Genomic DNA, 16,290 nt, shown 5'->3' on the forward strand with positions numbered 1-16,290 from the left:
AAGAGCCGCCACCCTATGCACCAAAAAAGAGGCCTGATTAGAGGCCACTATATTTGTCTGGCCAGAATGGTTTCTGACCATGCCAATTTTTTGGTGGAGTATAACAAGTTGGAGGAAATGTTACTTGCAAGGGGTTACTCAAAAGGGTTAACTTCTTCAATCAAAAGCAAAGTAATTGACAAAAGAGTAAAAGGTGATATTATACCCTATATTAACTCCACCTTTAAATCAGTGGTAGAGATGACCGGTAACAAGCAACCACATATTGTTGAGCACAATCTGGCCTTCATCACAGAATATTGTCCAGAACAATTTCAGATTAGAGAAATCTTTAAAAAGAATTGGATGATATTCTCTTGTTTCAGCAATGTGACTTAAAAAATTAGATGTAATCTGGTAATTGTTTATAGGACGGGGAGAACCATAAAAATCATTTGGAACAAGGCCTTGATTATGATGGACCCCAGTATTGTAAGAAGAAACCAGGTATGTTTAAATGTGGTTTATGCAATATTTGTAAATGCTTATTGACTGGGTGCAATTACTAGTTAATCAAAAGGTGATTAAATCTAGATTCTGTTGTACCTGTAACTCCCAAGGTTTGGTGCATGTGGCTGTCTGTCAGAAATGCAACAGTTTTTATGTGGGAAGCCCAGAGGAAATTTAAGGAAAGAATATATGAGTGTGTCTCTGATATTAGGAAAATGAATTTAGGAAATGCCTTAGTGAAACATTTTGGGTGTTATCCTGATCATCATTTTTTTGTTTTTGCAGTGGAACACATTGTAAAAAATCCTAGGGGGAATCGTGGGCTGACCTTATAGACAAAAAGGAACTGCTTTGGCAGCTCATGTTAAATGCTACGGTCCCTCCTGGATTAAATGACAGCATTTTGATTAGCAGTGTGCTGAGATTAAAATTGGACATAGTTAAAAACAATTTATATATATATATATATATATATATATATATATATATATATATATATATATATATTTATTATGTTTGGTTATTTTCATTTCTGATTTTTATAAGTTGTTGGTTACATTTTAATGTCGTTTTAATGATTTTACCATTAACAATGTAAGTTAATAGGCCAATCATGGTCATGTGAGTAATTGGAGCAGGGCATTTAAAGTGGGAATAATTTGTGCTACTGTGATTCTGATGAAGTTTAAGATGAAAGCGCTTAATTATTAAAGTTTTGAGTTATGTGGACTGTGTTTTGCTGTTTCTTTGGATTTTACATTTTGGCAGTTGACTATATATTTTTTGTGGGACAGATGCCCCCTTTTTTAAGGTGAATGTGGAGTGTTGGGGAAGGGACATAAGTTCATGTGGAGGAGATAAGTTGGGAAGGTGAGGAAGCTTTTGCAGACAGACAAGACTTACAAGACAAGCAGACCGGGTTGGTGTGTGACACAAGAAGGGGATGAACACCTTGGATGGGGAGGGTGTTGTGGAATCCCAGTCTCAGATACAGCCATAAGGTAGCAGTGTGACTCAAGTCCCCACCCATGGGAATGTTGGCACTGCTCCTTCATTCCCCCTGTAGTTGGAGTGGTGGAGGTTGGCATCCAGGGTGAGGCTGCCCCACCAGAGTGGTGAGCATGCCCTCCATCTGGTGCAGGCAATGCCCAAATTTTAGAAAGAACATCCTGTGCCCCATACCTGGCATTTCATCACAGGTGACAAAATCACCCCCTCCACCACCGCTACCAGAAGGTGGGCTCAGCCCCAGCCCATGGGGCGTTACTACCAGACACCACAGGCAGTGCAGGGGCAGCAGAAGGAGCACCACCAGGCTTTACATGTTATTATTATTGTTCCATAGAATCTGTGAATTATACACATGATGTCTGCCCAGAACGTGGGCTACCTTACCCATATACCTTGTTCCTGGAGTGGGAGGAATGGAGAGGATTATTTGATTCAAACTAGCCTGAAGACAGCCCTGAACCATTCTGTGTGTTGTGCAATACATTTATCGGGCAATTACTTCTGCATTCTTTATTCATTTCATTTGCACAGTTGACTGGAGTCACACTAAAACACACATGCAGTGACTACAGCTCTACTGCAGTTATTTGCACACATTACTTATCAAGCACAATCCTGCTTTAAACCTTATTGTTTATTGTTATTGGGATTGTTTATTGTTTATTGCACTACAGTTATAAGAAATTATCCATACTTACTACACTCACGGTGCATCCTGGCCAGGTGCCCAGAATGAGACTGGACATTGGGAGCCCGTTCAGCTGCAGCTGTTGGAAGAGAAGCAAACCATTATGCATACCAGTTTTGCATGGATTCAGCTTGTATTTTAGTAAAGTAGTAGTAAATATACTTACATATCTGTGGTTCAGGCCCAGCTCTAGCCTCTTGGACCCAGGCATCCAAGGTTCCCCTCTTCCTTCACTTTAGACCATCATAGTCGTAACAACACTGCTCACCAGTGCAGGGGATACCAGTAGTACAGGTAATATCCCTAGTCAACTGATCCCAAGCTTCAGCTTTACATTCTGAGCCCTGGTAATTGCCCTGCAACAGCTGGGGTTCATAGTTTTGGACCAGGAGTTCAACAAACATTTTAGATTCCATGCACATCCCACCTCTACACCCAAAAGTGTACTCCCTCACCAACACCACCAGGCATATCGATAATTTACTATGGAATCCAATGAATACTGTGAATTCCTACCTATTGGCCTGAATATAGGCTGCTTTCCTGCCCTTGCACATCATAGTGTAACATTCAAAAAAGTGCTGTGTTGCTTAGCATTGCAGAAACCAGCTTAGCAGAGCTGATCATCGCATAAACTTGCACAAACCATGTTTAGCGGAGCTTAGCAACATGCAAACAGGAATAGCTGTTGGCCATGTTTAAACAGTGTTTAGCATCACACAGCTTTTCCAAATGTAACAATTTTGGTTTTGAATTAAACCACCATTTAGGTGACCTCACACATTTTCACAGAAATGAAATGTAAAAATGTATGACTGCTAATGACTCAAACCCAGGACCTACTACACTTTAAGCTGTGGCTCTACCTATGTAGCGACTTGGATAGTGAAAAACACCTGTATACCTTCACATATACAACTAAACTACCTGTTAGCATTGTTAAGCACTGCGCTGCACCACACAAACAGCCATTCAAAAAAATAAATAAATAAAATAAAAACTTATAGACAAAAATAAATAAATAATTACAGCCAGTTTCTATTTTTAGGTGTCTGGCAGATGTCACCTGTGTATGTGTAAGCATGGCTCAGCACTGCTGCAATGTGCAAATGGGCATTAAAAGCAAGCAAGAAAACAATTAATAAAATTCACACATATTTCTACACTAGTAGGGTACATTACAATGATTCTTATCCTGTGCATAACATCTGTCCAGGAATTTCCTGGACAATGCACAACTACAGGACAGCCTCTACACTTCTGCTTACATGGATTCTATATCCATGTTACTGTGATCTCCCTTGGCAGATATCCATGTTACTGCGATCTCCCTTGACAGCGCACCATGATTAATATGCATGACGTGCTGCTGAGGGGGAACCATGGCAGTGTACACAGGTATATTCCATGTAGGCTCTACATGGATCCTACACAGATTTTATTGAATTCTGTGGATTGTTTTAAAATATAAAATATTATTTGCATAATTTACATAGATTCTGAGATATTAGAAAAGAGCAGTATGCAATCCTCTCTTTTTACATTTTTACAATTCGTCTACCAATATCATGGATCCATCTCTCATATTTACAGAGCTATAACATCTTGTTTGATCATAACATTCATAATTTGTGGTAAACAAAATATAATTTTCTTTCATAATCTGCAATATGAAATTAGACAGAGAGATCTTCAATAATAATACCAATTTGTAGCTCACTGTCCATCGAAAAAGCTTTCATATTTTACAGTTTTTGTAACTCATTTCATTTGTCAGATATTATAGATCTTACGAATTGTGCTTTCATTGGAGGATTTTGAAGAGAGCTTGTCAGGAAACAAGTGATTTCCTGGCTTAGAAGACCTCAGGAAATCAGCAAGGGCCTAATTAGCCTTCTACTGCTCAGGAATGAATGAGTTAATGGTACAATGGGCAATGTCTTTATGCAGCATTACCTCTGCAAAGCCCTGAGGAAAAAAGCTAATACATGAATGTTTGATCTATTTTATTATTATGAAAATCTTTGTTGGCTTAAGCAACTGACTATTATTGTTGTTTTTAATTATTGTATTAAGTTGGGATTGTATATGTAAGATATCTGTTGGAGATTTGGCCCAGTTCTGAACACCATGTCTCCTAAATGACACTGATGAAACAGAAGCCATCAGCTGTTGACTGGCCTGGCAGAAATACAATAATTCAAATAAATCCAGGAATTGTGTAAAAATAATCTGCCAAATAGAGATGGATTGTTTAAACAGACTTTACCTGTATGTGATGGCAGAAATAAACTGAAGAAATTAAGCACTACACAAAAGAGATATATATTAAATTCTAGTAACACAGAAGGTATCTGTGGCAGAAGATCGGTCATGTTCTGCAGTGATACTTGATAATAACCAGATGAAAAAGATACATAATGCAGGACAGTTTTTCCTTAGAGGTAGGGTTACCATCTGTCCCAATTTGTGAGGGACAGTCCCTCTTTGAGCAGTTATGTCCTGCAAAAAAATTGTAAAAATGGCAAATGTCCTGAGATTTTAGGACAAAATTATTTCCTATATTTTATGTAATAGTTGCATAAAAACAGTTATTCTACATCTGAAACACCTAAATGTTATAAGAAACAGAATAAACAACTAAAATACTACAAGAATAAGCTTTTATTTAGGCAAAAAAGTGAAGTTCTGTCCTTTGTACTGGCCATGAGCATGTTTTGGCCTGCAAAATCTGATGTTTGTACTAAAAATGTCCCACTTTGGGCTTTAGAAAAGGTGGTAATTCTACTTAGAGGTGCCCCCCTCTTCTTTTCTAAAGTGATTATTGTACTCAAGTCATGTTTCTTGTTTTTTTGTACTGTCACAGTTCTATCTCATATAATTATAACTACTGGAATAAAATCTCCTCCAAATCTCCTAAAGAAGGTTATTCTTATTAAAAGTACCATTTTTTTCATACAGAAACTTTTTTCTGTTGCCAAATAATTAGTTTGAGCAGTAGTAAAAGACATGCATTACTGCACGTGGTTTCTTGGTTGTGACTTACACAGTCATAATTATCTGTGAAATTTCCAGGAATTTCCAATATGATCATTTATAGTAAGTACTAGGCTAGCTGGCCTTGCAGGTCATTTTAAGCCTATCCAGTTTTTTTTGTGCTTGAAATAACCTATCACACTTGGTTGTAGATTGGCCTCACCCATTCCATGGTCGATAATTATGTATTATACCTAATAAGAATAACTGGAATCATACCATAGATAATTTGTGGTAACTCATGCATGGGATAAAGCATTTATGATCTGCCTCTGTCCATTAGTAGTGCATGGGGCATGGATGAACTTTCTTTCATGTGGATCGGGAGTCTATTCCACAACCGCAGTATCCTTTGCAAAATATACCTGTCCCTCCAAACCATTCTGTATGATGTTGCTGAAGAGGATTCAATCCCTAGACCCGGTATTTCTGATGCCATTTGACTTGCTGATGTGCAGTAAATCCAAACATAATGGGTTGGAGGATGCCTAGTATGCCAGACACAGGTCACCTCTTTGCAGTCTGTAGGATGTCAAATATATGGATAGGGCTTTGAGTCAGTCCATGTAGGACATGTTGTTTAGGTCTTGTATGCTTTTAGTAATGTATCTCTGTGAACACTCCAGTTGTTGCAAGTGTGTGGGTAGATACATGCCGAAGGGGGTATTATATTGAATGGCCTAATTTGGGCAGAATAAAGGGGGGCAATGACATACCTAGATCTAGAAGCAATCCCTTTGTTTATAAGCTGTGCAATATAGAAGGACTTTCTGGTCAAAAGTCAGGTTACGTCTACATAAGTTCCCAAATCTCAAACAACTGGTTCAACTCTTTGGGGTGTATTGTCAATGTGGTAGATCCCTGCGGTAGGTGACTTCTCAAAAGATACAATAATGCATTTTTTGGCATTTCATTTTAGACCATGATTTTGACACCAGTTATTTATTTGAGAAAAACCTTCCTGCAGGATAGCTAAGTCATTTGGGGATTCAATGACCACTACTAGTTTGCAGTCATCTGCAAACTTAGTCAGCCAGAGCCCTTTGGTATTGGCTTTTACTTCAGAAAAGTAAATGTTGACAGGAGAGGTCCAGGCACAGAATCCTGGGGGGGGGTTTCCACTGTTGACTGGTCCCTTTGTGGAGGTTACTTCCTCTGTCTTGAATACCTGCAGCCTATCTGTGAGCCAGTTGGCAATCCGGTGTGTGATATAGGGGTTTAGTAGCTTTTCTACTATGCCTGATTGAGGAACTGTGTCAAAAGCTTTGTCCAGGTTGTGGTACCCATGTGTACTGTTTTACCTTCATGCACAGCTTTGGTGACCTTTTCAAAAAATACACCAGGTTGACTAAGCATGACCTGTCCTTGACTAATTCAAACTGAGATGCATCTAGTATTTGGAGGTTCTCCATGTGCTGATTGATTAATTCCACGAAAAGTCTTGCTGTGGCTTTGCATATAAGGCTGTTTTGACGTATGGGTCTATAATTGCCTAGGCCTGTGGAAGGTCATCCCTTATGCAGGGGAATAACTATAGCTGATATCCACTTGCTTGGAGCAAAACCTCTATGGAGGCTGATGTTGAACAGTGTTGTTAGTTGTGTGGTTAAATAGTGCTTCATGCTATTTAACATGCATCCAGGGATATTGTCAGGACCCATCAATGCAGTATTTTTAGCTTTTGAAAGCACTATTAGGACTTGATCTTGTGTGAAAGCTGGAGGTGAGCCAGTTTCAGGTATATTTGAAGGACAGACAGAGGGGGAGAGGGTAAAGTTAGAGCTAAATTTATCAGCCATTAGGTTTGCTATATCTTCAGCTTCAGTGTAGATATCAAAGTTCATAATGAGTTCAGTGCATTGTTGCATTGTGCTTTTGAGATTATGAACATAACTAAAAAATGTCATGTGAACATCCTTAGCTTGGGTAGCTATTTTAGCCTGAAATTTGGAGTTGGTGGATTTTATTATGCTGTTGAGTTGTTTATTTCAGTGACAAGGGCTCTAATATTATGGGAAATACTCTTTTCCTTTTATTATAAAGCTTGTTGATATTATGTTTCCACAACATGGGACTGTTTCTGGGGTTTGCCTTGCACTTGTTCCTATGGGGTGGAGCTGCATCTGTGCAGCTGTGTGCATACTGGTATAGTGTGGTGTTGTACATTTCTGTGTATTTAGTGGAGTTAACTGGGTTAGATGGGGATTTGAAGCTTGCCAATGTATGACTTTATAGTAGGTAGTCTGTCTTAAAGAAATGTTAAAGCTGCCTTTGGTGGAAGGGATCTCTGGTTTCAGTTTTATTTCAAATGAGACTGTTTTATGGTCAGACCTAACAAGTGATGAAGATACACATTTGTATTACTAACGAATAGGTCTGTCATCACACAGACGCTCTTCAGTGAGTGATGCCAATGTATCACTTAGGAGCAGGTAGCTGGTCTTAAAAACTGCCTAAAGGTACCATGGGTGGAAGGATTTTCTGGTTTCGGTTTTATTTTGAAGGCACTGTTTTATGGTTAGATCTAACAAGTGATGACGATACACATTTGTATTACTAGTGAATAGATCTGTCATCATACAGACATTCTTCAGTGAGTGATAGAACATACTAGAATAATACAGGGTAAAGCCACCTCATCTGCAGGCATGACTGTCTGATTATTTTTGTGATTGGTTCGTACTCCCCACACTTTTCCTCTAATGTACTAAGTAAAATACTGTTCTTTGCCTAGTAACTCACAAAATCATTTACTTTCTTTCTTAGATAACTTCATTTTGTTGCAAGCTTGTCTTTTACATTTCTTATCAGGTTCCTCATGCTAGTTAGCCATGACTCCAAAACTCTAATTCCATCATCTTAACTTTTAATATGACTTTCATATGGTCAGTTTATAGAATACTTGCTTGCCGGATATGTTGAATTGATAGTGGAGCAACATTCCAATACTGGTATGCTGCCGCTTACTGTTTTCTTCCAAACTGAATGTGATTTGAGAATATGCAGCGATAACAAGAGTGAAGGTGCATGTATTTTCATCCATATGCAGCTCTACTCATACCTGTCTTTTCTCTTCCAGCAGAATTTCCAGATTAGCATCAACAAATGCCCAGTGACTGCTAAAAGCACACAAAATCCATCATAGCACAACGCTCTGGTGCAGCAGTTAGTGTTGTTGCCTCATAACAATAGGTTCTCTGGTTCGTTTTTTGGCTATTGTGCCTTTTGTGTGGAGTCTGTATGTCCTCCCTGTATTTGTGTGGGTTTCCTATGGGTGCTCTGGTTTCGTCCCCCATTCCAAACATATGTGTCTGGAGCATTTCTCCCCAGGCCTCCACTGAAAATGGGCTCTGTGACAGTTGGACTTTCCCGGTAAACAACTGTTAAATAAATATGTTGGTCTTCAACCTTTTATTTTATTCCTTGTGCAGCCAGTTGCAGTGTGATTGCTGTCTGCTGGGTAGTCATAAACTAAAGCATGATGCTTTGGTTCTCCAGCCAATGGGCAAGCAAACTGGGACTAGCACTGTTTCTGTATATCCTCCCTGTATTTCTAATTGTATGCAAAGAGTGGTCTTAACATGTTCATTCCATACTTCTCTGTATCAATCTGTTAGGCCTGTTTTCCAAAAAAGTTCACAGAGTTTTTTGCCTATTCAAGAATTGTTGTAGTTTGTCCCCATACTGTAGCAAAGATATTTGATTAATGCCCTAAACTACTGCAGCCAAAATATGAGAACAAAAATTTACTGCTGTTTTCATTAAATAAATTGCACTGCTTAATCCCAGAATCCATCTGTGTCTAAGGAACAGAAACTGTTTTTAAAGTGGTTGAATGATGTATTGGGGGGGGGGGGGCATACTAAGAAGATGCCATAATTCTCTATATAAGGAGCCACAATTTCCTGTTCCCTACAGTCCCTTGCACATAAAGGGGAAAAATATTTACTTGGGCGCTACAGTAAATCAGAGAATGAAAGAACAAAATGCCATGATTTGTTACAAACAGGACTAGAAGGAGTCGATTCCTACAATCACTTGTTTCTAAAAATGGAGAATTAAACAGCTGTAGTTCTGTTCTTCCAAAAAATGCACACAATCACTTTTACCAACTTTTGTATCGTTAAAATATTGACAGTTTGCTGCAGGCAAATGTCTCGGTTACTTGCCTTTCATATTTATATAATAGCGTAGCAGAAGCCAGTAAAATATTTGCCAACCTCAAAACAGCGTGTCCTTTTCTTGATTGCTTTGATGTAACAGTCACTTTCAATCTTTTAAATCCCATGTAAGCTTTTATTGCAAAATACTTTGAGTGCAACCAAGGGGATCAGTGGGGTGTTATGCAGTCTGAAATGTGGTCATGTAAAGGATAGGAACTCAGATTAAATCTGAGTAGTCACTTCAGGGGCAGTCACTGTGAAAAGCGGCTGATTACAGCATGATACTTCTCAGTGAGATAAGGGTTTCTTCCTTACTTTAGAGGATATTATGGTATGTAGTAGGAATTAAGCAGGCCTTAAGTACTGTAGTCAGTGACTTAGGCCATCTTTTATTTAATGGTAGGGTCAAGGTTCACTTCTCCATCATACTTGGCGAACATTTCCATTCACTATTGTCAATCTACTGACTAGACAGTGAAATGCATAGTAGCAGCAGTATCCTGTCTGACAGCTCTGTAGGCATTTGGGTGTGTCAAGATCCAATGCCTGCGGCTTTGGAAGTATTATGTACTTCAGACTCACTGCATGACTTAAATCATTCATCATTTACCTGTAACTTCTTAAAACTTTCAGTTGTATATCAGAAAAAAGAATCGCGAGTTTTAACAGTGCTAATCATTTACTTTTTGAACATTTTAGATCTCTGGAGAAAACAGCATTATGTTACAAAGAACTAATTTTTTTCTGAAAAAATGTATTGACCACTAAGATGAAATAGAGAAACAGAGGGCATGATTTTCAATGAATGATGGAAGACTTGTGTACAGATATTGGTATACATATATATATATATACTAGAATCTGTACAGTAAGGTTAAGGACAGCTACAGAATGTAACTGACTCCATTATAAAAAAAAAAACAAAAAAACTAAAAAATGGCAACTATCTTAATGTAAGTAAGCCGCATGGCATTTGTAACATAAATTTGCAGGAGTAGACACAGAAACGTCTCAGACAACTATGGGTATTTCTATATTTTACCAACTAACTTAAAATATGCACTTCAAAGCTGCAAGCTTATTTGAGAGACAACGAAAGAGATTAGATATTGACATCAGTCTTTACAGTAAATTCAGAGACAACTATGGATACCTCTATAATACATTGGCATGGATTTCAACGGAATCAGTAAATATTCTAATAAAAATTAAAGGCAAAGGGGCAATCATGGCCACATCAGCATATTTGCTAACAATGGATTTGGGACTTGTATGCAGAACACAAGTAACGCACATGGCCAAGGAAAGTGGGAGATAGAAAAGAAGATGTGGGGTACGGGTGAAGAAGAGGGGTACACAAGAGGGTTTTTGGAACTGGAAAATCTGAGGGAAAGTCAGAGGGGCATGGGCAACTTTTTCTTGGCGGGAATAGGCCCCATTTGTTTTAAGAATAGAAGGAAAGGTAAACATAGGGAAACAGGAGAACAAGGACATCACGGCAGGTATACCCATAGAACAAATAGCACAACACATGTCAGACAAAGGTTGGAAAAATCAGTAAGGGCAGATAAGTTACACAGACAGCACAGTGCACAACGTGGGCAATGGAAAGTTAACAAGCAGGGTGGAGATGCATACCAGAGATAGTGAAATGGAGAAAAACATATCTACCTCTTCACTATCATGTAACATTGCAAACTGAGGGGCAGTCATATGTGGATGTGTATGACCAATGGTAGATGTGTGTTACAGGGCAATAACGTAGGATCATAGCACACATTAGATACATATAAACATATCCAATTAGTCCATCAGCAGTGCATGTGTAAGCCGAGCTGCATCACAGATGAGCAAATGCAGGTCTAACAATGGTAAATAACTCCAGAAGAGGACAGAACCAAACTTATGGCCATGCATGTGAAAGGTAAACAACTACCCACAGTGCCAAACAGAAATACTGCAGAAGAGCAACTAACTCTGTTACATACACAAGTAGGTATACCCAACCCAAACATGTAATGGAATGTGTATATGTTACATACATATGCCATGTTAAAGGCAACACACAGGTGTAGCTATGTATGTATGTTTGTCAGTGTCATAAATGGAAGGTACATGACATCAGTGTTGATACACATACATGCACCAATGACATGTAATAATATGTTCAAAATGTAAAAGTACAATTTAATAAATATATCAGGTTGTGAACATAGATGTGAAAAAACTGCACTGGGTAACACATAAGTATAATGAGAACAAGGATGCATTGTAAGCATTAGCCAGCAACTTGTGTACACATGCCCTTCATTGTACAATGGCCATACATGTGGCACATGGTCACTATGTCAAATGAATACATGGCAATGGTCAGTAGTTTTAACAAAGGCAAACATACCTGCAAAAAATAATAGTGAAACATGATGGTAGGAGGGAGGTGGACAGCCTGGACCCACATCAGTGTAAAGCAGGACAAGGCAAGTTGACACAATGCAAATGCATGTGTACAGCACACAGGGTGCTGAAAATGCCACGCAGACATACATTTAACCAAATGGAAAAATGTATGTGAAATGGCCAGATTTATTGCTGATGTCCACAGAACTGGACATGTACAAAAGACATATACATGATAATGTGCAACCATGTCATATCAACATGCACAGGTAAGCAAGATAAAACTTTAAAGCACATGCACTTATATTGTCATGCAAATGTCAAATAAAGAAACACAGGTGTATATCAACCACCCTGGTCATTATGGGGCATCATTATAGCACATCAGCAGTAACTCAGTTAATACTTACATGTCAAAGGGTACACTTTTGTGTCAATATGTATCAAACTATGTGCACACACAAGTACAGTCATTTAATGCATACAATTATTTATGGAGAGTGTACAGCGTGTCACTACATAATGGGTGTGAAAATACTACATACAACAAACACAGCATAATGTACTGTGAAAGAATATGTCATTTTTAACATTGTGTAGAAATTAATGATATATTGCTGTTGGATGCAGTCAGAAAAGGAGTACTGCACATAGACAGGATATACTTGTATGTACCCACATGGCATCAGTATTGCCAACCCATGACACAATACCACATCATGACTGTGGGACATCATGACAACTGTCATCCAAAAAATATGTGGAATGGCATGTCTGTATGTTGCACATACCTGATACGGCAAAACAGAAATCCAAGGCATATCAAACTGTTAGTGATAGAGTATGAACAACATATGTTATCTGTCAGTCACCCCAGTAACACATACATATTTACAAGCTACCACTTGCAGCACTATCTGCAGGTTAACTGCCATAATGGATGGACAGTTGAATATGTGCGGAAAGTGTAATATGTTAATGTGTGTCATGTACACTTTGAAACTGAAGTAAATGTCACACAACAGTAACACATAAGCATGACTGATACATGGTATACATGTACAAGAGTGCATATATAGTCCAATCAATGAAATGGCAATCACCATGTTAGCAGCATAATACAAATACAGCACACAGACAATATTTAAGCCCTGGACCACACTGATTGGGTTCAGACTCCTGGATGATCTCACAAGCTAGCACCACGAATGAATCCAGCACAGCCCATGCTATATTCCTATAAAAGGACCCTATCATGACCCTCATGTGTGTTTGGAATACATTAGTTGTAACCTCCTGGATGTCCTTCTGATAATTGTCTCTATCCCGGTTCTATCAATATCTCCTCTGGGGTGCAGACAGGATGGCTCGGGCAGGATTGGGTCCAGGTTCCTAGGCATTGTTGTCATCATCATCATCATCATCATCATCATTGTCATCCTCAGAAGACTTTGGCAGTGGTCTTGCATGTGCTGATCTTAGTCTTTGGAATGGAGAATGTCCACAGGTCATATGCTCTGTCAAGATTAATTGTAAACACAACAGAAAAGAAAAGCAAATGTCTGTCATGTAGAACAGTCTCATCAATATTATAACACAACACAATATGATTATGATGACAATTTTCACAGGGACTGACACACATCCATTATGGACTGAGTTATCTATGGCCCCATATGTCATAAACCTAGAAAGGATGACAGTATTCTTTTCTGAACAATTCTATACGCTTAGACACACACACACATGGGTCATTAGCTTTGTACAAGTGTATAAATACTCAAATCAACCTATTGTACTGTCTGCTTTTAATGGATTATGTGAGCAGCCACAAAGTATCATTGTTAAAATGAGGCGAACGTGATCTGACAATATTATGCACAATTGGCAAGCCATATGACAAACATCTGAGACAGGCAGCATGATATTTGGCAGAACACATGTCAATATAATAAGTACAACATTAAAAACAATGTGATATGTTCAGTCAATACAACTGCTGACATATGAAAATCTGTTACTAAAAGTACTATATGTGTACAACTGTATGCGTTACCTACCAAAGCAATTAGCAATCAGTAGCCTGAAAAATCAAAACATTGTGAATGTGCTTGCTGATACTGAACTGCTGCAATTAAATGGGTATCTGCTCAAGTGTCAGTCAACCAAGGCTATAACTGTGTTTCTACAAAAACATCCCAGGGGTTGTAGACAGTTGCAATACCAATGTTGACCTGTAGGGTAACCTGAATATGAACTGCTGCAATCAAATTGGTATCTGCTCAAACGTCAGTCAGCCTAGACAACAACTCTATTTCTACAAAAACACCAAAGGTGTCTGAGGCAGATGCAATACAAATTTTGACATGCAGGGTGTGTTGAGTTTGAACTGCTGCAATCATATGGGTACATGCTCAAGTGTGAGCAAATCTAGGCTATAACTGTGTTCCTGCAAAAATACCCAAGGTGTCTGAGGCTGAAGAAACACCAATGTTTAACTGAAGGGCATGCCACACAGTCTGCAAATAGGAATGCAAAGACTGACACAGCAGACATCCATTTACTCTGCAACTAGGCAGGATATGCACAACAGATCAATCACCAGAGAACACAGCCAGACATACAAGTAAACCAACCCATACATTATAAATACTAATCAAAACACTTAAACTTGCATGTAAAACATGCACCTTTAAGATGTGTGATAGATATACCAACCTAACTGTTATTTAGGTTGTGGAGTACAATTCAAAAAAATGTGTAATGAAACAATAGCTCAATGATACATAATCCCGAGGATCCAACAAGCTCTGCACAGTGTGCAGGAATAGTACAAGAGCTGCTGCAGGCAATATGGCTGCCGTGCAATCCAGGAATAAGCTCCCGGGATGTGCGCGAGTGCTTCTGCACTATTCCTGCACACACACACCCCCTGTATACTAATTACCTCATTTGCTGGTGAAAACCATGCAAATGAGGTGAATTAGTGATCCAGGAACCAGGCAGACGTCTGTGCAGGAATAGTGTAGACTGCAGAAATGTATTCAGCCAGTAGCTGAATAAATTTCTGCAAACTACAAAATGGAGGCATGATAGCTCATACAAATGCATGTATTAGAAGGGTTAGTCATGCCAAAGGCCAAATATATGGCCATAGGCATGAAAAATAATTTCAAAATTATAAAAATTAACCTTTTTTCTTGGCCGATTTCGGCCGTTTAAGCGGAGGGCAGCAGTGCCAAATGGGATCGGCCGGAAAATAATAAAAAAAGCTGGAAATAAGCTTTTAAACCAAAATCATAATTTTGCCATAAAGTCAATGGCATGCATAACACAACAAGACCATGGAATAGTGGTTGCTAAGGGAGAAGGCTGAGTGTCAGTTTTGTAACCGTTCATTAGCAGTCGATCCTATGCAAATGAGGGCAATGATACTGAATCACAGATTTTCCCACAGTGCTAGCTTGCACCCAACCATATAGGTGCAGTAAGACCATGGTGTAAGCCTATGAGCTAGATGACTTCATAAGGGTGTGTGTCATGCATGCTGTAATTTTATTGGAGCTCTGTGGCCCGTGTTTGCCCTTAGCTAAGCACAGATAAGGAAGGGGGTGTGTCTGAAGCTGCCTAGCAGTCTCTATATTGCCTAAATGGGTGTGCGCGCCATGCACCGGGTTTAAAAAAAAAAAAAACAGGAAATAGCAGCTCTGTTGAAATCTGAGCACTGGGTTTGCATAGCGCATCTTGGGGCTTAAACAGGAAGGCAATGGGAAGGGAAAACAGCAGTAGGAAGGTAATCAAGGAGAACTAGAATAGCTGGCAGGTGAAATGTATCAGAACCAGCCAATTACACAGGCAGCAGCCTAGCCCAGCACACTACTATAAACTATGCGAACACCTTTCCCTCTTGTTTTTCCCACAAACTCTTCACCACCAGTGTACACAAATGGGGAAATTTTACCTAACAAAAGCAGAAAAATGATAGGGGCTGCTTTCGCTCTCATAAATCAACATGTGGAAGAGGCTGTGGGTGGTGAGGATGACAATGCTGATGACCAACCCCCAGTGAGGAGAAGGAGAAGAGTGTATAGACCCATGGTAACCTACCAGGGGCTACATGAGCTACAGATAGTGGAGTGCTATAGGGTGGACAGGGACCTCCTAAAGCAAATTGTTGAGCTGTACCAGCCACGCCTCATACACAGAACCAACAGAGGGGAACCCATCCAGGTGGATACTAAGGTATGTGTAAGCTTAAGAATACTAGCCACAGGTACCTTCCAGAGGCCAACTGGGGATATCATGGGGATCTCACAGGCATCAGCATCCAGGGTACTCCACCAGTTCCTGGATGCCATATCAGCACATGCCTGTGAGCACATATATTTCCACAACACCCATGAGGCATTGACCAGCAATATGCGTCTCTTCCACCAAAAAGCAGAATACTCTGAGGTAGTGGATGCTATAGACTACATGCACATACACATTCAAAGTACCAGCCGG

This window comes from Protopterus annectens, chromosome 11.part0 (assembly GCF_019279795.1).
Source record: "Protopterus annectens isolate FY-2018-M chromosome 11.part0, PAN1.0, whole genome shotgun sequence".
In the NCBI taxonomy this organism is placed as follows: domain Eukaryota; kingdom Metazoa; phylum Chordata; order Ceratodontiformes; family Protopteridae; genus Protopterus; species Protopterus annectens.